This window comes from Camellia sinensis, chromosome 9, assembly GCF_055761805.1.
Source record: "Camellia sinensis isolate YWXY chromosome 9, ASM5576180v1, whole genome shotgun sequence".
In the NCBI taxonomy this organism is placed as follows: domain Eukaryota; kingdom Viridiplantae; phylum Streptophyta; class Magnoliopsida; order Ericales; family Theaceae; genus Camellia; species Camellia sinensis.
In genome coordinates this window covers 169,771,870-169,796,184 of record NC_138969.1, presented here as the reverse complement: position 1 = coordinate 169,796,184, position 24,315 = coordinate 169,771,870, and the positions used below count along the sequence as shown (strand labels likewise).

At 39.6% G+C, this 24,315-nt stretch overlaps 1 pseudogene; it reads right to left on the bottom strand.

Annotated features, from left to right (window-relative positions):
- LOC145799901 (G-type lectin S-receptor-like serine/threonine-protein kinase SD1-1) lies at positions 1–22,967 on the bottom strand (annotated as a pseudogene).
- Positions 22,968–24,315: the final 1,348 nt, after the last annotated feature.

The following is a 24,315-nucleotide window of genomic DNA, read 5'->3' as shown; positions in this document are numbered from 1 at the left end:
TTACAACATTTTTGGCCTGTCTTCAGGGCGTTGTTGCACACACAATAGACCAATTTGTATACATTTTATTACTTCTGACATCAACATTTTTGAAGTTTCCAACTTTTCGTCAACTAGCTTGGTGGCATTCCCTTTAATCCATAGATTCTATGCCTAAGAGAGCACATTTATATTAGAGATCAATAATGGAAGAAAATTCCAAAAATGAAGAGAACAAATATAAGTAAAAACTTACATGTCCAAGAAGGTTGTGAGTATGGTTAGGATGTCGAAACTTTTTGTTCCTCTGTCCACTCACCATTTTTAAAACAAGTACTCTGAAACTAAAGACATCTTATTTCATTAAAAATAGCCCATATAATATATATACTCTGGGGACATATAACCACTGCACGCCATAATCAAATTGATAAATCAAGAAATTAGTCAGTGAAACTTGAAGTTGGGTAAGTACATACAAGAAATCTTTGAGCACTTACTAAGTTCCAATCATCCTTCTTGTTTTCTAATATAATTGATCTCCTCCAAAAGCTCTAGCAATGCCAAAGTCTGAAATTTTGGGATTTATCTCATTGTCTAGTAGCACATTGCTGGCTTTGAGATCCCTATGAATAATTCTCAGTCTTGAATCTCGATGAAGGTAGAGAAGCCCTCAAGCAATCCCCACAATAATATCAAAGCCAAAGTCTGAAATTTTCGAATATGTACCACTTGAAAAAATGATCGCATAATGAACATTACTCAAATTATTCCAATTCAAGCAATTAGCCTTCGTTCACAAGCATTCAAGCAAATACATCAGATAAGCACTTAGCCTCATGGTAAGTATGCTTTGATATGGCAATATTTACACTCATGTAATTATGCTAAAGCAAATAAAAGCTCACCTAGTACTCAAAGCCAAAAAATATGACAAAGTTAGAATAATGCATGATCCTAACTATGCAATATGACTAATGCAATGCATGCGATATGCAATTTAAATAGGTTTGACTACTTAACATAATAGGTGAATCAATTTTGATAGCATGCGGTCTAAGCACGTATTCAAAGAAGTATTAACTAACAATGCAAGTTAGAATGATGCGTTGAGCATGGAAGACAATGGATGCAAGGCATGAGAGATGCTAAACAAAACATGATACTCTAATCTAACCATCGTAAGTAGGTAACTAAAAGGGAGAAAGACGTGGGGTTGGAAGACATACACATTATTACAACATTTGCGACCTCACGCAGGAGGATCCGAATGAACTAACTAGCGAAGCTAATTAACTAATTGTTACAATCCAAATTAACTAACTATGCTAGCTAGTTATTACAACATCACAATCTAACTAACTAATTACACTAATTAATTAATTACAAAATTGTAATTAGCTAACTAATTAATTACAATATGAAGTAACTAAATTAAATACTCTAATTACTCCTCCTCGGGAAACGAGGAATTCTCATGCATGCACGAACTTTCCACTTGAAAAAAGCAATTGTTTTTGCTGCTAGATGCCTCTGTTGCACAGCAGAACACTTGCACTGATTTCTACTTCAGAACCAACTATGTTCTGTTTCAACAAGTCACTGCTGGATTTTGCAAAGGTGGCTGGCAGGCTAGAAGTGGTGGCCTGCCGGAGCCTGCCGGCCACTGATGCTTGGTTTCTCCCCACTGCAACAAAGAGCAAACAGAGCACAACCAAGGTATTCTTAAGAGTTGTTTGCACAATTTACCCCTTCTTATCATCAAACAACTTAAAGGTGTTACAAAATTTGATTCACAAACCATCAACCGATACAATTTCATTGCATGATGGCCTATGAACCAAAGGGTGCAAGTTCAATAAATGCAACAAATAAGACTCTCAAACCCCCTCCCTATCATGGATTGATCAAGGGAAATGGTTGACAATGACTCTTGAACCGTTTTCATCACTAATGAGTATGAAACGACTCAAGACTCAAGGGTTCAATTAACGTCCAATTGAACCCAAGCCAAATTATTATCTTGCATCATTTTTAATTCTCATTTTATTACTCCATCTTAATTTACCAACCATTCCTTAATAAATTAAGTCCAAAGGTGTGCTTTAAGTCCTCTAATGGAAAGAAACATCAAACTAAGAGTTTTTTTAGGCATGAGAGAAGTATCATGCCATTGGTAATGAACCCTCAAAGGGATTAAACCATTAAGCACAAGACCTCACTCTCATGCTTTAACAAGCAACTAGCTCGAAACAACTTTCAAAGCAAATAAAAAGCCAAGAAAGGAGGGAGGTTGTAGAGGTAATGAAAGGTGATCACAAGTATGGAAAGCAAGAAATAAATGCTATCAACTCAAATAGGTTGGTGGCTAAGGCCTAAACCACCAAACCTATGAGGACCATTACACTACAAGCATGTAATATAAAGCATAAATGACATAACCAGCCCAAAATAGTCCTAACGTAAGCAAAAATAGTGCTGAAATTTAGGTAAAAATAGCTAAAAGACTAAGCTAAAATAATAGAGAATTTAAACTAGTAAACAAGTCAAAGGAAGGGTGGCTAACCTCTTCATTTTTGGGACCTCAAAACCTGATTTTTAGCCTCTGAAAAACTCTGAAATTCAATGGTAAAATGCCCAAAAGAAGTTGAGAAAAGAATGGGAAACACAAGGGCAAAAGCTTATAGAACAAGGTTCAAAGAAGGGTGTGTAACCCCTCCACCTTTGGTAGCTTTAAACCACAAGTTTCAGCCCATAAAAACAGTTCAAAACAGCAAGAAAATATAGGAAAGAAGTAGTGAAAAGGAGCTAGTTGTTATACTTCTTGAGGAGGAATAACACTTTTGTTCACAAACCAACAAGTTCTCACTCCCAAGAGCTGAAATTTGGACTCAATAATCTCAACAATGAGAGCTCAAATATTGGTTTAGGAAGTGTAGAGAGAGGGTGTATAGGTTTCAAGATCGAGATAGAGAGAGAATTTTAAGTTTTGGTTCTTTTGAAAATTTTTTGTAACCTTCAACCAAGAAAGAAGGCCTGGTATATATAGAAAAACAGCCTCATAGGTCGGAAATATCCATATAGGAACAGATGGAGCTTTTGGGGGATAGTTGGCACAAAATATCTATGTTTTTCACAAGTGGCCAGCAGGCCAGAAGTGTGGATTTTCGGCCACAAATGGTGGCATGCTGGCCACCAATAGTGGTCTGCCGGCCACAGAAAATCTGCTTCTTGGCCCGACTTCAAACGGGCATATCTTCTTCATCCGGACTCGATTTGAGGTCATTCTTGAGTCTAAATTGAAGCTCCAGAAGTCTAGTTTCAAATGAAGGTGGCCTCACATCTAAATTATAAGTGTTCAAATAGATATGCATCTTTTAACGAAGGTTGCTCATTTTTATCTTAACTGAATTGATGCCTAACTTCAAACGGCCATATCTTGCTCATCCGGACTCGGTTTTAGGAGATTTTTTAGTCTAAATTGAAGCCCCGGAAGTCCACTTTCCAATGGAAGTGGCCTCACAACTAAAGTCTAAGTGTAAAAAGAGATAGGCCTGATTTAGTGAAAGCTGCTCAGTTCTCTCTTAACGGTTTCATGCTTAACCACTTCTCCAGCTAGTTTTCCTCCATCTCCTCCAATTTTCCACAACTCCAAACCTCTAAATAAGATTTTTTTAAATATTTTTCAAAGGGTTCACCTCCCTTCCATTTATTTTCACTTTGTCCTTGCTCAGTTTACCGAAAAATGTAACTTTTAAACGAAATGCGAGCCTCGGAACATCGTAGACACATTTGGAAAACTATTTTGAAAAAGAGGGTTTTAAGGTCTAAAATAGTTTGGTCTAAATGGGGTGTAAGGTTGGGATTTAGAAGCTTTTCTTGTTGAAGAAATTGAGCGTTTGTACAGCATAACTTTCATCATCGAGTGATCAACCTGAGGCGCCCAAGTTTTAAGGGCGGTAAAAAATGGGGTGTCTACAATTGCCCCTCTTTGACAAAGTTCAAAGTCATGAAATGACGTGAGTGAATGTCAAAGCCCGAAGACAACCCATTTTGACAAGGCCGTAAGACTTGAGCAAACAAACAAAATGCTGATGCAGTTAGTTAAACCCAAGGATTGCCTATGTATCCCGTTACAAGAAATCAAACAAGCGTAGTTCAGGGGTAGGATGCAAATGATACACAATTGTAATGAAATCATGCAAATGACATACAATGTAACGAAATCATCAATCCACAAGCAGTGAAAAACACACGAATACCATAAAGGATTGGCGATGCAAATCAAACTACGTTTTATATAGAAAAGAAGTGGGCACAGCCGATCGATCCTTAACACAAGCTAAGTGCCTACATCCTCAATACTGGCCTCAGCGCAACATGGATGCTTATACATAACAGAACCATGTTTTAACGTGCAAGGGGTGTGAGTACATGCAAAACTATGTTTTTCATAGAAAGAGAACAAGTAATTGGGTGGGATGATATAAGTGAGGAATGATTTGCTGGGAAAAGATGATGATCCTAAATGCTGAATGCAACAAGACAAAGTACGATCCAATGGATGTAATGAATAAGGCGTAGGCCGAACCACATCTTACCTAGAAAATGCATGAACACAAAACAGACCACGTCTACCACAGAAAAGGTGTTGACACCCTCAATACTGGCCTCAGCGCAGCATGTGTACTTACACATGACAGAACTATGTTTCAACAAGGGAAAGGTATGAACACATGCCGAACTAAGCTTAACATGGAAAGGATACAGGTGATAAAATGGTATGATGTAATGAGTGCAATGGATAGGGTGACATACTCCAACCACGCTGGAATTATGATAGAAGAAAGAACATATCCCAAACACGCTGAAATCGTGTGAGGAAAGTAACATTCTAACCACGCTGAAATCGTGAGAAGAAGAAGAACAAATCCCAAACATGCTGAAATTGTGTGAGGAAAGGGACACTCTAACCATGCTGAAATCGTGAGAAGAGGTCCTGATAAAACCGCTTAGTGTCACGTTCCACGCGTCCTAAGATAAATTCCAAACACGCTGGAATCGTGTGAGAAAGGGAACACTCTAACCACGTTGAAATCATGAGAAGAGGTTCTAAGAAAAAATTCCAAACACGCTGAAATTGTGTGAGGAAAGGAACACTCAAACCACGTTGAAATCGTGAGAAGAGGTCTTGAGAAAACCGCTTAGGTTCGCATTCCACGTGTCCTGAGATAAATTCCAAACACTCTGAAATCGTGTGAGGGAAAGAACACTCCAACCACGCTGAAATCATGAGAAGAGGTCCTGAGAAAATCACTGAAGGTCGCGTTCCATGCGTCTTGAGATAAATTCTAAACACGCTGAAATCGTGTTAGGGAAAGGAACACTCCAACCACGTTGAAATCGTGAGAAGAGGTCCTAAGAAAACCACTCAGAGACGCATTTTACGCGTCCTGAGATAAATTCCAAACACGCTGAAATCGTGTGAGGAAAAGAACACTCCAACCACATTGAAATCATGAGAAGAGGTCCTAAGAAAACGGCTCAAGGATGCGTTCCACACGTCTTGAGATAAATTCCAAAGACGCTGAAATCGTGTGAGAAAAAGAATACTCAAACCACGTTGAAATTATGAGAAAAGGTCCTAAGAAAACCACTTAGGGTCGCGTTCCAGTCGTTCTGAGATAAATTCCAAACACGCTGAAATCGTGTGAGGAAAAGAACACTTAAACAACGCTAAAATCATGAGAAGAGGTCCTAAGAAAAGCCTCGGGGGACGACGATCCTAAACGCTGCTTAGAGTAAGAGGATAAATGATACAAAATAACACAAGATGCAAATAAATGCAATAAAGTGCGATGATATGATGTATGTTACGAGCAATGTAGTGCATGATGTTTAGGGAATGCAATAAATAAGCACAGCGGTACTTTAGAAAGCACCTCATGGGGCGAGTGGCGATGAACCGCTCTACTCTGACAGGGATCTCCCTCTTGTGTTCTTTGAACTCTTACCTTCAACTTACAGTACAAAGGTCCTCAAATGCTGACAAGGAGCGACATTGGCATGTAGAAGCCACGGATGCCACTTTTCTTCCTGATCATATTCATAACTTGCCCTATCCTCCAATGGAGTGACAGACTAGGTTGGCACAATATCCAAAATAAGGCACACACATGCTATCTCAATCTATGGGGCTGCCATATAGATTTCAAGCCAGGGATACACCCCTGGGTATTCAAACCAGACTTTAGTCTCGAAAATTCCAATCCTTTGTGTTCTAGGCATCGCCATTCGAACTCTAGTTTCCACCAGCGCAGTTGGTCTCCTAGGAACTCATTGCAAAGACAGCCAAGATGCCTCTGACAGGGAATGGTGTTCAGGGATAACACTTTGATCGCCATTTTGGCTTGACGTAGGCTTAAGCTTGAGCTTGAGGTAGAGGTACACTCATACTCTGAAGGAAAGACAAGGCCTGAGAAGATGCATCTAGCACGCAATATCGAAATTTTCTGAAGTTGAAATACACTAAGATGCTCCAAATTTTTCCTCTTTTCTTTTTCTTTGCAATCTGAAACCTATGTAGCTTTAGATAGGTCCTTGTTCGATTGCTCTCTCTCTTGATCAAGGGTGGACCCTGTAGTTTATAAAAGAAGGAATTCTGTTTTCTACATCATGTTAGGAATGGCACAACATTCTGAGCACAAAACGATTTATTTTTTGAAATTGAAACTGAGAATGAATTCTTAACTGGGTATTAAGCCTACAACTGACCATAGTACACCATACGACTCAACAAAGGAAAAACAAAGAAAGAACAATCTAAACACGTGTATTTACACTCAAAACGACTCAAAACAAGAATCGAGACAAACAAAAACAACTACCGCAACTCTTGGATGTTTACCACCGGTGGGAGACCTCTCAGTTCACGGGGAGCCCACTACTTCTCCAGGTATTGTTTCCCACCCTTTCTTATTTATGGCTCTCACATCACTTTGGCCCTCAATCTCTTTTTCTCTGAAAAGCCCTTTTCCTCACTTTTTCTCTCGGCACACATATCTCTATTCTTTAATCTCTCTTATTTTTTATCCCTCCCTAGGGTGGTTGATGAACAAGCTAGAAGTTGTGGACCTTTGCCCCTAGTCTTCTGCTAGATTCTCCTTATTTCACTCATAGCTAGTAAGCTTTTCCTATAGAGGGGTTGTGGTGCGACTAGATGTGCAGCAGATCTACAACTGACATTGGTTGACGATGCCCTTGGCTTAACTTGACTAAGATGAGTTACGACATGTCACACCAGTTAGGTATACAATTGATTGGTGTAGACCGCCCGAACTCGCTCCGCGCACAAGGGCGCAAATTAGGTTCTAGCTACTACAGTTCGGACTCTTGTCACGGTTCTGAATCTAATCTCAGAAAGTGCAATGTAAGATTAATAAATGACCAAAGAGTCCAAATCCGACAATTGGTTTTGAAAAATCAATTTTGAATCAAAAGTGCCAAACATGGACTACTTTGCCAGATTTCAGAGTCGCCACCTAAATATTTTGTTTTGGGAAATTTAGGAAACCCTGACTCGTGCCTAAGGCCACGTGCCCGTCATCACCAAAGTTGCCTCGGCTCGGGAACTTGGGTACGAGAGGGGAAGGTCCTGAAATGAGCACCCCCGCTTGCCCGATTAAAGATTGGCCTCTACTAACATGATATGTTGTTTTTGAAAACACATACGTTCTTATTCCGATTATTAATCTATCATTACTACGTGATGCGCATAGCATACAAGTATAGACTAAATCACTCAATTTGGAACAAAACATATCATGATTGTTTTTTGAAAATGGTTTGGAATTGCTACTCGCAAGTAGGCTAAACCGCGGATTTGCCACCAAACAAGGTGGGCTTAAAACATGATGATTTGCCACTTCAAGTGGGCTTAAAACTCACATTTTGATGAATTGTTCCAATTTTAACAATAAAGCCTTCATCCACAGGCATTCATGCAGTTATAGCAGTTAAGCAAATAGCCTCATGGCAAGCATGCTAACATGGAAACATACACATCTCATGCAGTATGCTAAAGCGTAAACACTTACAGTGTACTCCGAGCCGAAAAAAGAAAACTAGTTAGAAATCAATGCATGATCCTAGCTAAGTTAAGATGCCTAATGCAACACATGCACAATGCAGCTAAATAGGCTCGGCTATTCTAAGATGGCATATGAATGCAACACTCGATAACATGCATTGAAACATGCATTCAAGTAAGTATTGTAATTCAATGCAATTTGAATGATGCGCCGAGCCCGATGCATACAATACGAATGAATGATGCACGCATGCAAAGCATAAGTATGCTAATTGAAACATGCCCTAAAACTAACCATCAAAAGCTGGTAAATAAAAGGGAGAAAGGCGTGGAGTTGGAAGACATTCACACACACACGCACACTTATTATAACATTTGCCCTCTCGACGGAGGGTCCGGATAAATAGGCTAAGCTATGCTAAGCTAAGCTACTTATTACAAAACAAAACTAATTAACTATTCTAGTTAACTAATTAGTTATTACAACACAAATCGATTAGCTAAGTACATTAACTAATTAAGTACAAAACCGACAAATTAACTAGTTAATCAAAGAAATTAAAAGGAGCCTCGGGGCGAGGAATGCATGCATGCTCTGTTGCTTTTTCCCGAAATCCCGTCACCTTGCCACCGGTTGCCTCTGTTTGCGTTCGCTTTGATTCTGAACACCAAACCAATTCCCAGTTTGCTTATGCTCCAGAACTAGAATAACTTTGAACCATCTTCAGGCTGGTGGATTGCCGGCCACTAGGGGAGGCTATAGGCCGCCTGTCGGCCACTTAAGGAGGCTGTAGGCCACTTAAAGTGGCCGGTCGGCCACTTCCTCTGGCCAGTCGGCCAGTTGCTTCTGCACACTTCCATTTTGCTGCAAACAGAGTTTAACAAGGGCAAAGCAAGGCATTTGTAGGGTATGTGTGTGCAACCACCCTCCTTATCATTTCTCAAGCTCAAAAGAGTGTGGTACTCGACTCTCGGGCCACCAACCGAACATCGCAATGCACGATGGCCGAGAAGCTGAGTTTGTACAAGTTAATGAATGCACAAGTAACACACAAGACTCAAGAGGCCTCCACCCTATCATGCACAATCAAGGGGGATGGCGACTAAGAAATGAGGCAGGTTTCATCACTTCAAGTATGAAACATCCCTCGTTTCCCGTGTTTGGATTAACGTCCGATCCAAACACATGCAATGCATCACACATGCAAACAACATGCTATGCAAACAAAATGCTAATCTATTAATGCCTAAATGGTATGCACATGACTTCAAAGCATGCTAGCAATACAAGCATAACATGTTTAGATACCTAAGCCTTGAAACAAGTGAAGGACACAACACTAAGATTATGCTATACAAAGCTTAGTGGATCAATCTAGCCCGAAACAGAGCTGTAGCAGGCCAAAACAATGTCTAAAATGTGATGAAACTTAAGCACAAGAAGCCAGAAAAGCATGTTCAAGTTATGGCTTGCAAGCAAGGCATCAAAGCACAACTTTTAAGGGCAATGAAAGAGTGGAATATGTGAGAGTGTGACATTGACATATGCTCTGAAATTAGGTGTTTAATGATGCCATATCACATAAACATCACAAGTAAGGCATGATAGAAGGCCCAAAGCATAAGGCTAGTGAAGGGCACTACACAAGAGGCATGCAATACATGGCACAAACAAATAAACCAGCTCTGGATAGAGTTCAATTAGACCAAAACAAAGACCAAAACATGCTGAGATGGAAGCTCAAAAGCTTAGACAAGCGTGCATGCAAGTTGGCTTACAAGTGAAGCATAAGGCTCAACCCTCAAACACAATGAAAGGGCGATAAATGCAAGAATGTGGTAGAGGTATATGGTCTGAAATAACATGCCAAATGATGCCATGTCATGGAAAAAGCTCAAATATGACATGCTAGAGGTCTCAAAGTGCAAGACTAGCAAAGCCAAATGAACTATAGCTATGCAAAGCCAAGCATGCATGACCAAAACCACTCAAATCAGATCTAAAGCATGCTAAAACATAGCCAAAAATGTGCTGGGACAGAGCATACACATGCTAGATCAATAGGCTAAAACACCAAATACACTAGGCTAGTGAACAAAATTGCACTACAAGTGCAAGAAGCATGCAAGAGACAACCAAACCAATCAAAAATAGAGTTATGACATGGCAAATCAGTGGCAAAAACATGCTGAGATAGAGCTAACATGAGCTAGAATGAGAGGCATAAAGCATGATGCATGTTAGGCCAACAAGGAGGATTGCACTACAAGTGTAAGATGCAAGAAATCAATGAACAAACCAACCCAAAATAGAGTCAGGGTAGGTCCAAAAAGTCACAAAAACATGCTTGGACTAAGCTAGCAAATGAGAGAAATACATGCTCATGTATTAGGCCATCAACGCAAGGCATAAAGACACCACTCTTAAACACGATGAATGAGTGATAAACATGAGAGTATGACAGGAGTTTATGCTCTGAATTTACATGCCAAATGACGCTATATCACACAAATGTCACAAATAAGGCATGCTAGTGGTCCCAAGACACAAGGCTAGCAAAGGCCATTACACTATGGCCATACAAGGCAAGCCTCAAAGGGCCAAGATCATTCCAAACAGAGTTTAAGCAAGTCAAAACAAGGCTAAGAACCTGCTGGAGCAAAGCCAAAACATGCTAAAATGATAGGCCAAAACATCAAGTGAGCTAGGCTAGCATGCAAGATTGCACTACAAGTGTGTGAAGCATGCAAGAAGCAATCAAACCAACCCAAAACAGAGTTATATCATGTTAAAATAAGGCCTAAAACATGCTTAGATAGAGCCTCAAGAAGGTAGAAAAACATGCCAAAGTGTTAAGCCAACAACACATGCAAACAAGGCATAAAAAGGGGGGACCACCCCCATCCATTTTAGGTCTCAAAACACACTTTCCACCACTGAAATTCCTCTAGAATTCAGTGGTGAAAAGGCCAAATAAAGATGATCTCAAAGGCCTTAAAGGATGGCTCAAAACAAAGCAAAATAAGGCACAAAAGGGGGTAGACAACCCCTAACTCAAACAAGGCCTCAAACAAACATCTTAAACACTTAGAAACAAGAGTTTTTGCAGTTGGGAGTAAGGCCTAAAAGAGCATGCAAGGATGGCCGAATACTTAAGCAAAACAAAGCTTAAGTGGGTAACTACTCACCCTTGAAGAACCACAGCAAAACAACAAACTCTGAGGCAAAAACAAGCTTAAAGCCACTCAAATAAAGCTTCCAAGTACCTCAGCAACAAGAGGAAGGTGTTTGAGTAGGTGTTTGTGTGCAAAAGTATGAAGAAACAACACTTTAAGGCACAAATATATATATATATATATATATAGAGAGAGAGAGAGAGAGAAATATAGAGAGAGTAAACTTTTTGCTCTTGAAAATTTTCTGAACCCTGGAAAGGGAGAGAGAGCCTCCCTCTTATAGAATTCCAAGTCTCAAGCTTGTTGAACAAGCTAGAAGCTTGGTGCAATCCCTCCATACACGTGTATGGATGATGCCTTCTGTGCCCAACAGCTGGTACAGCTGGCAATAAAAATATCTGCCAAAGTAAGAAAATGGCCGTCGGCCACCTCAAGTGGCCTATAGGGAGAAAAAGTGGCCTACAACCACAAAAAGTGTCCGACAACCTCTTCCCTCCCTCAAGGCAAGGGGTAACAAGGTATGGCACAAAAACATACCAAAAGGAAGAGATCCAAGACGCTCCGAGACAAGGTGCTCAGCCGAAAGCTCCCGAAACTAGCCTGCGGGCCACCGCAAGTGGCCTATAAGAGGAAAAAGTAGCCTACAGCTACAAAAAGTGTCCTACAGGCCTCTCTCTCCCTCCAGGCAAGGGCACCAAGGCATGGCCCCAAAAACAAACCAAGAAAAAGAGAGTTAAGAGGTCCCGAGACAGGGCACTCAGCCGAAAGCCCCGGAAACTCAAAACGAGCACAAACATGCGCGATCATCACCTGCACAAATGATGACGTCTGAGTCTTAAGGTCGGTCAAAAATGGGGTGTCTACAATTACTCTCACACATTTTGTTTTCTACGTCCCCATTCTAGTTCAATCTCCAATTTGGATGTGATCAAACCCGTCCAAATGAGGGGTTCGAATATCCAAATCCATTTCCAATTCGTGCTTCACACTTGGCTTGATACCTCACCACTGAAAAATCCTTTGGCCCTTGCTGCTAGCTTCTGTTGTGCTCTTCTTGGTGAGTGCACTAACAACAGGGAAAAGACAGAAAACCTGACTCAACTATGTCCATTAGTTCATCATTTTGACAATTTTTTTTTGGCTTTCTGCTAAAATAATTTTGACCAACATGAGAGTTAGATTAACATGCTCGTTCAACTTTCTACTTTGAAATCATGTAAGTCAGGTTGTGAGTACTAAACAGTGTGTTTGGTTCCAGTTTTCTAAATTCAGTTTTTTGTTTTTCGTGTTTTTTTGTTTTTAGTGAATATTTTTTAAATTTTAAGTAATTGTTTTTACTTTTTTAGATGCACTTTACTTAGATGTATCTAAATAGTAAAATATTTGTGAAAAAATATTTTTAAAAATTAATAAATACACAAAAATATGAAAATGTACTAAATTTTCATTTTTTTTGTATTTTTTTGATATTTAGTGTATTTTTTAAAGATTTTTTTCACAAATATTATAAGTTTTAAGTGTGTTTATGTTAGGTGTGTCTTAAAATAAAAAAATTCTTAAAATATTAAAAAAATTCATTGAAAACATTAAAATACGAAAAATAAAAAAGTAGAATTTTCTGAAAACTGTTTTCTAAAAACTAGAACCAAACAAGTTGTAATTATCCTTTTTTTTGGTTCAAGAAATGGTCCAACTTTGGAAAAATGGAATAATTTTTTAGAAAATTAGTCAACTTCATTAAAAGTCCTGAAAATTTGTTTTTGCAAATGGCCACTGCTTAACCAATGTGGCATTAACTCCTGAGACGCGCAGCCTTAGATTTGAACTTGATTTATCTTGCAGCTGAATCTTCTAACAGAATAAGACAATCGATTTTGAACGAAGATGAGCCAATTTGCACATGGATAGGATAGCCAAGTTTGAATAAGGATAGGCCTACCAACATGGATGAGACAAGCAGGCTGAAAAAAGGTTGGGGCTGAACTTCAGGATGAAGTTGCCTACGTATCCAAAAGATGGGAATTAGGCCGAACGTAGTTCTGGAGGTTAAGGTGCACTCGGGTATTAACACTCTCCTTTTATGCTCTAACTTTTTCCAAAGCCGCCCTTCCGGATTTTCAATCTTGCGAGCTTTATTTTTCCTTTTCATTTTTCTTTGTTCTTCTTTTTCTTTTCTTCTCTTTTCTTTGTTTCTTTTTATTTTTTCTTTTTTCTTTGTTTCCATTTTTTCATTTTTGTTCTTTTTCTTTTCCTTCTTATTCTAACTTTTTCCCTGGTCGCCCTTCCAAGTTTTCAGCCCAACGAGCCTCTCAAGGATAAAAAAGTTTAACCTCTCCATGTTGATCAGTTTTGAGCTCTAAGCCATCGGAATCCACGAGAATGGCTACTGTTTCTAACTAAATAGTCTTGATGATGTAAGAGACCATCCAATTGGGTTTGCATTTGCCCCTAGTGTTATGGATAGGAACTCGATTGTCCTTCAGCAATAAATTTTCTTCTCTCATATTATGGGATTTGGCTTTCTTGCCAGTCTTTATTAGTTTGAGAAATGACCCAGTTTTGAATCTTCGAGCACCTCTGACCTTTATGCCCCTAGTTTAAGAGCTGCTTGTAATCCAGCTATGCAAGTTTCCTTTGATCACATCTGAACTTATTACCCCTAGTTCAAGGGTTGCTTCGAATTCGGCCATGCAAGCCTCACATTGTGGTTGATTGTTTGAGCATTCTGCATCAAGGGTCGAGTCTTGAGGCAGAGAGTGATCCTATACTGCACAATCTCAAGATCAATTCCAGGCATGTCTTCGTAGGATCACATGAAATATTTTTTGAAATCTTTTAATAAAGCGACTAATCACTCGTGCTCTTCTAAAGACAATTTAAAACCAATCTGGATCAAGCCAGGATCCTTCTCAGTACTCACATTAATAGACTTGATTTAATTCATCAAGGGCTTAACAGGCCTCTCTTCCTCCCAGTTGATCAATTTTTTGCAAATCCCAAGGAATTCCTTCCTCTTTGTTTTTATCATAGTTTTGGAAATAGTTTTGAAAAACTTTGGTCAATGCAATGATTTAAAGGCACAGAGAAGTAAGTGGAAATTACTGCCGTTTCATTAAAATCTTCTGGCACAACTGGCTCAATGGCAGAAACAAACGCAAAAGAAAGAGTGAAAAAGACAAACACAAAATAAGAAAGTGATGCCTGAGTTAACGTCTTTGAAATCACCTGACTCAAACATAACAAGACTGACTCGATACCCAATTCAAAAAGTAAAATAAATAGCATTTTTAAAGTGCTAAAAAGTATGTGCCATCCACCATATCTGGAGTAAAATGAGTGCTATCAGCAAGTGGTTCATCCCCGATCACATAGTCACATTATAACCTAAGTTCATCGATCCAGTGCCAATAGACTTTGTTGGACTTGGCAGAGTGATGACCTTATTGTCAATCAGGTCTTGAATTTCATGGTGAAGACGAAAGCAATCGTCAGTATCATGGTCGGTTTGTTGATGGAAGACATAGTACTTGACAACTTTATACCTGGCTGGAAGGGGATCAAGGAGAGGCCGAAGGTCAAGGGGCGTGAGATAGCCTTGTTGTATGAGAATTTGGAGAGCTTTGAATAGGGTCATGTAAAGGGGATTGAAGGTGTGGTTACCAATCCTGATAGGATTGACAGAAGGGTCAGCAGATGTTGACTAGGTTTGATGATCTCTTACAGGTGTAGGATTGGAGTTGAAAGGGGTGTTTCTGGCATGACATCCCTTTTCATGGTTTATCCCTGGATTCAAAATGCCCCCAACCTAAAAGACAAAAGTGTCATCCACAGTCTTTGCAACGACTGCAAGCACTTGTTGTTTGTTCATCCCTTTGACCTTCAAAGCCTTAATAGCCCATTGAAGCTGTTCATAATAATCAATACTTGCCCTGGCCTTGTTCTTGCAACTTGCTTCAATTTTGCCAAGGGATTAGGAGACTATTGAAGTGAGGCCCAATTGTTGTTGACATGTCATCACCTAGACTTGAAATAGCTTCGGGTTGGTCCTTTTCAATTGCAACTCGCCCCAAGATTGGAAAGCCTTTTGGTGTGAAATATCTGGCATGTGATGTGGTCGATGATGGAGCCAAAATCCCAAAGGCTAAATTTGCCATAGTTCTCTGCAAATCTTCAATCATGCTTATTAGCTCAGAAGTAGTGGGTTCATGGGTTTGAGATGATTGGGGTTCAAATGCATCCATCATACACAAGTCCGTGCTTTCTAAAATGAACACCTCAGGCTTTGGTAAATGGGCTAGGATGATATACATGCTAGGGTTATAGGTGGACAGTAGTGTATGGATTAGGTTGAGATGTGGAGGTAATGAGTTAGGGGTGGCCTGAGGTCCTTTTGGTGGAGCTATGATCTCTTCGTCAATAAGACCCTGAATCTTATGACGAAAGTGGATGCAACGGTTTGTATCATGACCGTGCTGTTGATGATAGGCACAGTATTTAGCGGGGTCATGTCTTAGTGGAAGAGGATTTGGGAGGGGTCGGGTTTCTAGGAGCTCTAGGTACCCTTTTTCTAGCAGCATTTTCAAGGCTTGAGAGAGACTCATGTAAAGAGGATGGAAACTTTGGGCGTGGAGCCAAGTTAAAGTGGTTGGTTTTTAGCTATTAATGGGAGTGGTGACAGTGTTTACTTCTGAGCATTTCACAGTTGTGCTACCACTGGTAGTAGCATTAGAACTACGAACAACATTCTTCTTCAAAGGTTCATTATCTTCCACAATGATCCCTTGTTTGATGGCATCCTCAATTTGAATGGGTCATTGTGTATGCCATCATGTTTAGGTCTTTGGGATGCCATCTAAGTGGATTTTTTTTTGGGCTTACTTTAACATGCCATGACTCTGATTTTATTGGTTTAAGTCATGCCATGTTTGGTTTTGATAGATGTAGTGTAACACCCCTTTTGTAGCCTTGCATGCCTCATGCTTTTGGACTTGTATTCTAGCTTGTGTTGGCTAGTTTCGAGCATGTTTTTGTTCTTGTATTGACCTGCCTTGGGACTGTTTTGAGTGCCCTTGGCCCTTTGGGGCTTGCTTCATGTGGCCATGGTTTGAGTCCTTTGGCTAGCCTTAAGCTTTGGACTTCCTTGTACACTTTGCTTACTTTGTTTGGTTGGTTTGGCATCATTCCTCACATATTTTCAGAGCTTATTACATTGCCACATTCTCATGTTGTCACACCTTGCTCATGCTTGAGAGTTGTGTCTTATTGCCTAGCTTATGGGCCAATTAGCATACTTGTTTTTTTTTGCATTTTGGTACCATCATTTTAGCACTATTGGCCACTGATTTGGGCATGGCTGAGGTCTATCCATCTTTAGTTTAAGTCCATTTTACCACGTTGTCGCATGCTTGTCTCATTTTGTATGTTGTTGTATACTTGTCCACCTTTACATGCCTTACATGTTTGCATGTTCATGTTGCATATTACCATGTTGTTCAAAGTTATTACTGTACATCATGCTTATATGTTTGTCGCGTACTTGGTCCATTACATGTTAGTACATGCTTACTAATTGACATGTTGTTACATGCTCAACCACCTTGCATACTTGTTAGATTACATGTCATTGCATGCTTGTTGTTGGTATTGTTGTTGCATACCTATTACATTGCATGCATGCATGTTTGTATGCTTGGATTTCATGTTGTTGCATATTTACTAGTTTGCATGTTGTCACATGCTTGCTAGGGTTGCATTGCATTGTATGTGCATTGCCTTGCCTCTTGATCACACATGATAGAGGTTCAGGTTCCCTTGTCTGTTTTTGTGCATTTCATTTGATATTGAATTGCACACTTGGCTCCTTTGGCCATCATGCATTGAAATGCGTGATTGGTGGTCCGAGGGTCGAGAACTACACACCTTTGAGTCTTAAACATGATAAGGGGTGTAGTTGTGCAGACATTGTCTTGTAAATGTATTGCCATGCTCTGTTTGTCCTCTGCTGCAGCAACAAGAGCTTTTCACAAGAAGAGATGGTCGATCGACCATGTTCATTGCCGATCGGCAACAAACATTCGTCCGAGAGCCCTATTTTTGGTCGATGACTAGTTTACCTTGGCCGATGGCCTCATCTTTTGGTCGATGACCTCCCACAGTGTACACAAGGTGGTTCAGAAGTGTCACAGAAGTTGGCACAGTTTTATGAGGTATAGAGCAGTGTAAACAGAGGCAACATGAAGCATGGCGATGGATTTCCGAGCGAAGCCGTCCGAGCATGCATTCATCCCTCGTCTCGAGGCCATTTCAGTGTCTTAATAACTTAGAATAGTTATTTATTTCAATTTGGTTGTGTAATTAATTAATTAGCTTGTTAGTTAGTCAATTAGTTAATTTGTATTATTCTTTCAGACCCTCCATCGAGAGGGCCAATTTTGTAATAAGTGTGTGTGTGTTGCATGTCTTCCAACCCCACGTCTTTCTCCCTTTTACTTAACCGTTTACGATGGTTAGTTCTAGGACATATTTCATTTAGCATTCTTATGCTCGCATGTTTGCATCCATCCATTTGTATTGCATGCACCGGGCTCGGCGCATCATACTAACTGCATTGTATTTCAATTCCTATTTGAATACATGTATCGAGTATTGCATCTCACATGCCATTTTAGAATAGCCGAGCCTATTTCTAGTTGCACTTTGCATGCGATGCATTAGCCATTTTAACATGAACTAGGATCATGCATAATTTCTAACTAGTTTCTTGTTTTGGCTTGGAGTACACTGTGAGTCTTTACGCTTTAGCATCTTGCATGAGTGTGAGTGTTAACATGACGGCATGCTTGCCATAAGGCTAATTGCTTATGTGATATAACTGCCTGAATGCCTGTGAGTGAAGGTTGGATTGCTTGAATTGGGACAATTCATTGAAATCCATGTTTTAGCCTACTTGCGAGTAGCAAACTTCAAACCATTTCCAAACAAACGGATATGCGATGCTTTGTTCCAAATTAGGCAATCTAGTCTATACTTGTGTGTTGTGTGCGTCTCATAGTAAGATTAGCTAATTAACCGGAATAAGAATGCCTGTATTTTCAAAAACAAGATATCATGCTTAGTACAGGCCGATTTTTGATCGGGCGAGCGGGGGTGCTCATAGATGACCTTCCCCAATTGTACCCAAGTTCATGAGCCGAGGCAACTTTGGTGATGACGAACATGTGGCCTTAGGCAACGAGTCAGGGTTTCCTAAATTCCCCCAAAATAAATATTTAGGTGGCGACTCTGTATCTGGCAAAGCAGTCCATGTTTAGCACTTATTTCTTAAAAATCAGTTTTCCAATACGATTTGCCGGATTTGGACTCTTTGGTGATTTATCGATCTCGCATTGCACTTTGCGGGATTAGATTCAGAACTGTGACATTTGAGTCCGAACTGTAGTAGCAAAGCCCAAGGGTGCGTCTACATGCGCGTTGCACGTCGTTGAAGGGTTTTTGGAGCTTGCATTACGCGCTGTAAATTTTTTTTTATTGTAGTGAAAATAGTTCGATACAGGGTGAATGCGCAAAACAGTGCAATGCAAGGTGCACAAAACATTGCTATGAAAGTGCACAGAATAGTGCGAACAATGTGCACAAAACAGTTGTAGATTCCCCATTTTTGATCGCCCTTAAGACTTGGGCGCCACCAATTGATCACTCAATGATGAATGTACACCCTTGTCTAAATGCTCGAATGCCTCAACAGGAAACCTTAGTTTTGAGCCTCAAAAGGCCTACAAGTCTTGTGCCTTGTTTTTTGACCAAAATAGTAGTTTTTCAAGCCTGACCATCCTAGTGGCCTACCACCCACTATTAGTGGTTGGCCGCCCACTTGTGTAAAAATCTCAAATCTTTTGCCAGCTGTGCCAGCTGTCTATACAGATGCATGCATTGCACCAGCTGTGTTTGTATGGATATTTCCGAGAGGATCTAATATATTTCTGTATACAGGGGACTTTCTCTCAAAAATTAGGGTTAGAAAAATTTGAGGAGCAAAAGTTTTGAAAAATATTTCTCTCTCTACATTTCTCTCTCTCTCTCTCTCTCTCTCTCATAACTTCTATACCCTTTGCCTAGGCACTCCAAATCAAACCTTGAGGGTTCTTGGTTGAGGTGTTTAAACTTGCATTTTAAGCTCTTAAAGGTGTGAAATTAGTGGTTTGTGATTCAAAGAGTCATTCTTCTTCAAGAGGTATAACTTCAAGCTTCTTTCCCTTATTCATTTACCATCATTTATTACTATTTTGGTACTGTTTTCTACCTATATTGGTGGGCTGAAACTTGTGGTTTGAGGCCATTAAGGGTAGAGGAGTAGACTACCCCTCTTTGACCCTTGGTTTCTAGGCCTTTGCCCTTGTGTTTCCCATCTTGTCATCAACTTTTTTTAAGCTTTTTTCCATGGTTTTCAGAGGCTAAAAAAGTGGTTTTGAAGTATCAAAAATGGAAAGGTTAGCCATCCTTCCTTATGCTTATTTACTAGCTTAATTTCTCCAATGTTGTAGCTAACTTTTTGATGCCTTTCCATATGAATTTCAGTGCTATTTTTAACTATTTTGGGACTGTTTTAGGCTGTTAGCTTCATCTGAGCTTTGTTTAGCATGCATGTAGTGTAATATTCCTCATAGGTTTGGTGTTTTAGGCATTAGACACCAACCTATTTGAGTTGATTGCATTTATTTCAAGCTTTCTATACTTGTGTTAATCTCTAATCATCTCTGTACTTCTCTCATTTATTGGCTTTTTCCTTTGCCTTGAGAGTCATTTCAAACCGATTGTTTGTTTAAGCTTGAGATTAAAATTACTGTGCTTAATGGTTTAATCTCTTCAGAGGTTCATTACCAACGACATGACATCTCTTTCATGCCCAAAACAACCCTTGGTTTGACACTTCCCTCCTTTAGTGGACTTAATCTTCATTTGGGACAAAATGACTAAGGAATGAAATTGTATTTAAAAGGGGTAATCAATTGAGTCTTGAAGCATTTCATAATACCTAGTGATGAAAATGGTTTATGTTTCAACATCAACCATTTCTCTTGATCAATATCATGATAGGGAGGAGGTTCATGAGTCTTTAAATTATGCATTTATTGAAATTGTATCTCTTGGTTCATAAGTCACCACGCAATCAATTTTGATGGCTTGTGAATCAAGCCTACCACTCTTTTGAGCTGTTCGATGATAAGGAGAGGCAAGGTGGACAAACATCCCTTGAGGATGCTCTGTTGGTGCTCTGTTTGTTATTTATTGCAGCAGGAGAAACCCAACATTAGTGGTCGGGTTGTTTTTCAGCCAGATAGTTTCCTTTTCCTGCAGAACAGAGAAGAGGTAGAGGTAAAAGAAAAAATAGTGCAATTCCCTAACAGGAAAATAGAAGCATTTTGACAGCTAAACAGAGGCATTTTCGGGTGGAGATCCGCTTTCATGCATAAGCCATCCCTAGCATTTCAGCTCGGGACCTGTTACATTTGTTTTTAGTAGCATGTTTTACTTAAAGTAGTGAACTTCTAATTAATTACTTAGTTAATTAGTTCCGTAATAGTTTAATTAGTTAATTTGTATTAATTAGTTAGAATAGCTAGTTGATTTAATTTTGTGTTGTAATTATTTAATTGGCTAGAACAGTTAGTTAAATCTGTTGTTGTAATAATTAGGTAAGTAGCTTAGCTAATTCATTCATTCGGACCCTCTTGCATAAGGGCAAACAATGTAATAATGTGTATCTCTTCTAATCCCACGTCTTTCTCCTTTTTATTTACTTGTTTATAATGGGTAGTTTAGAACATCATGTTTTTTTTAGTATTTCCCATATTTGCATCCATTTTCCTTGCATGAATCGAGGCTCGGTTCATCATTCTAACAAGCATTGTCGTCTATTGTTTTGTTGAATACGTGTTTAAATCGCATGCTATCAAATTGATTCACATACCATATTGGTAACCGAGTCTATTAATTACATATTGCATGTGTTGCATTAGGCACATTTCATTAGTTTGGATTATGCATTTTTCTAACTATTTTCTCTCTTTTTGGCTCACCTTGGGAATTGAGGTAAGCTTTATTGCTTAGCATGTTACATGCTTGTGATTGTTGCCATCTCTAACATGCTTTCCATGAGGCTAATTGCTTAATTGATATATTTGTTTGAATGCCTGTGGATGAAGGCTAATTGCTTCAATTGTGATAATTTGCTTAAATGTGCCTATGAGATTGCTTTTTCAAGCGGTACATATTCGAAACAATTTTGAAAACAAACATGAAATCAAAGTGTTCCAATTTTGGCAATTAGTCTATACTTATGTGCAACACATAGTAATGTTAGCCTAATAATCGGAACAAGAGCATATAATGTAAATATGAATCACATCATGATTAGTAGAGGCCGATCTTTGATTCGGTGAGTGGGGTGCTCAATTCATGACCTACCCCTCTCGTACCTAAGTTCCTGAGCCGAGACACTTTGGTAATGACAGATAAGTGGCCTTTGGCATGAGTCCCGAGTTTCATAAATTTCTCAAAATTATTTAGGTGGCGACTCTATAATCTGGCAAAATAGTCAATTTTTGGCATTTTTGATTTAAATTCGATTTTTCAAAAAAATTTCCAAATTTGGACTCATTTGTGTTTATCTATTTCACAATTCACTTATGGAATCAGATTCAAAACCACGGGAGTCCGAACAGTAGGGCTATTGTATCCGAAAGGAGCACGAAAAGCAAGCTATAGTTTTTGATACTTTGCTAGGAATTTAGAGAACTTGACTAACCGGTCGTGAGCTCTGTCATGTTGGGAACACAACCCTTGGATCTGGACTACCGCTGTACCGTTTGATCGTCCTTTCACTTCTCGGTGTTAGGTGTGAGAGGTATATTAGGTAGTCTTGCTGAGGCACCCCTTTTTTTTTTTTGACCATTTGGCCTAGTTGCATATAGAAAAGCCATAGTGACTGATCCAAATTAGGATAGGATGCTCACCCTTGTGTAAGATTGCGTGAAACCGTTTGATTAAAATAGTAAATCCTAGTTCATGACAAAAAGTAGGATAGGGTAACCTTCCCCTCCTCATAGGAGTGTTTTGGCTTTCTCTTAACTGGTATGTACTTTACAGTGTGTAGGAATGTGCATATCAGTGGTATAGTTGGTATCTGTTTTGAGCATAATTCAGTGTGGAGTACAGTCCTACAACTTTGATCATGTCTGTGTACATCATAGCTGAGGTGCTGTGCGGTTTTTGATTGCTGCCTTTTTGTTTTATTTTTTTTTCTAGGTAGCTTAAAACCATAGCTTTAGAAAGTTTGGATATCCCCCAAGTACTCTGGACCTGAGTCATAAGACTTTGTAAGGCCGGGGATCTTGTTCAGGGACAATCCGTGTTTACCTTGCTACCAGTTACAAGGCGAAGGAGGATTAGACAACATTCACCAGTCTAGATCTTACAGTAGTCATCCTTCAGCTCACCTGTGTTTAGTCTGGTTCAGGAACAGTCATCTACTTCTAACCCAGCACGAGACCAATCACCTATTCCAATGGCACAGTATCCCCCGACCAGTATGGAGGAACTGATACACCATCTGCAACAGACAGTCGAGACACTGCAGCATGACATAGTCTGTCAAGCCGAGTTTAACAAGGTTACAACAACAGCAACCGCAGCCAGCAGCGGCTTTTGCATCACATGTACCCATCGCAGCTATCCCTATGCCTAGTGCCACTGTTAATACTACCAATGTTCAAGAAAACCAAGACAATGTAACAGAGCCAATCCCAGTACAACCTTCCAAAGCATTGGTTTATCAGACTGAGGCACCATTCAAATTCGAAGTCTATCCAACTGCGCTCAAAGTCAAAAAATTGGAGAAGCTGTTCAAAAGAGCACAAGGGGTTAATTCCATCCTGGACATAGAGGATGGATACACTGATTCTGTAGCTACATTGTCGGATCGGTTCAAGATGCCACACATTGATCGTTTTGACGGCTCTGGGGACCCAATATTCCACTTGCGATTGTTTTTTGATATCTTGTGGTCGATGGGCTTAACTAGACCACATAAGTTATTTTTTGGTCACACGATGTTGGGTATAGCGGCCATTTGGTATGCTAAGTTGGAAGATTCCATCAAACAAAATTTGGAAGAGATGGGCAATGCCTTCATTGCTCAGTATTCTTACAACACACAGATTAAGGTCACAACTCGTGATCTCGAGGCAACATGACAAGAGCCAAAGGAGGGTTTCTTTGAGTTTGTGACAAGATGGAGGGCCAAAGCCTCGATAATGACCGTTCGACCTTTAGAAAAAGATTAGATTAGAATAGTTGTCTGGAATCTGCATGGCAAGTTGCTGCAAAAGATGATTGTTCTACCTCTATTTACAATCACAGAGCTTAATGTGATGGGGGTTCAAATTGAGGATGCCATGAAACAGGGACTTATTATTGAGGACAAGGAGCTAGCCAAGAGGCCGTTTGTTCGCAGTTCCAATGCTGCAAGTGGTAGCATAGTGTAGCTTGACGTTTCATGCCCCTCTTTCAGAAAATGAATAGCCCTACAGTTCGGACTCCACTTGTGGTTCTGAATCTGATTTCACAAGTGTAATGTGAAACAGTGAAAACACAAAAAGAGTCCAAATTCGGCAATTCCTTTTGGAAAATCGATATTTGAATCAAATGACAAAAATGGACTACTTTGCCAGATTACAGAGTCGCCACCTAAATATTTTTGAAAAATTTAGGAAACTCGAGACTCGTGCCAAAGGCCATTAGTCCGTCATTATCAAAGTGTCTCGGATTGGGAACTTAGGTACGAGAGGGGAAGGTCATGAATTGAGCACCCCACTCGCCTGATCAAATATTAGCCTCTACTAACCGTGATGTGTTTCTCATTCACATTATATGCTCTTGTTCAAATTTATTAGCTATATTACTATATGATGCGCATATAAGGTATAGACTAGTTTGCAAGAATTGGAACATTTGATCTCATTTCTTGTTTCGAAATTGTTTTGTGAATTTGCCACTTGAAAAAGTGGGCTAAA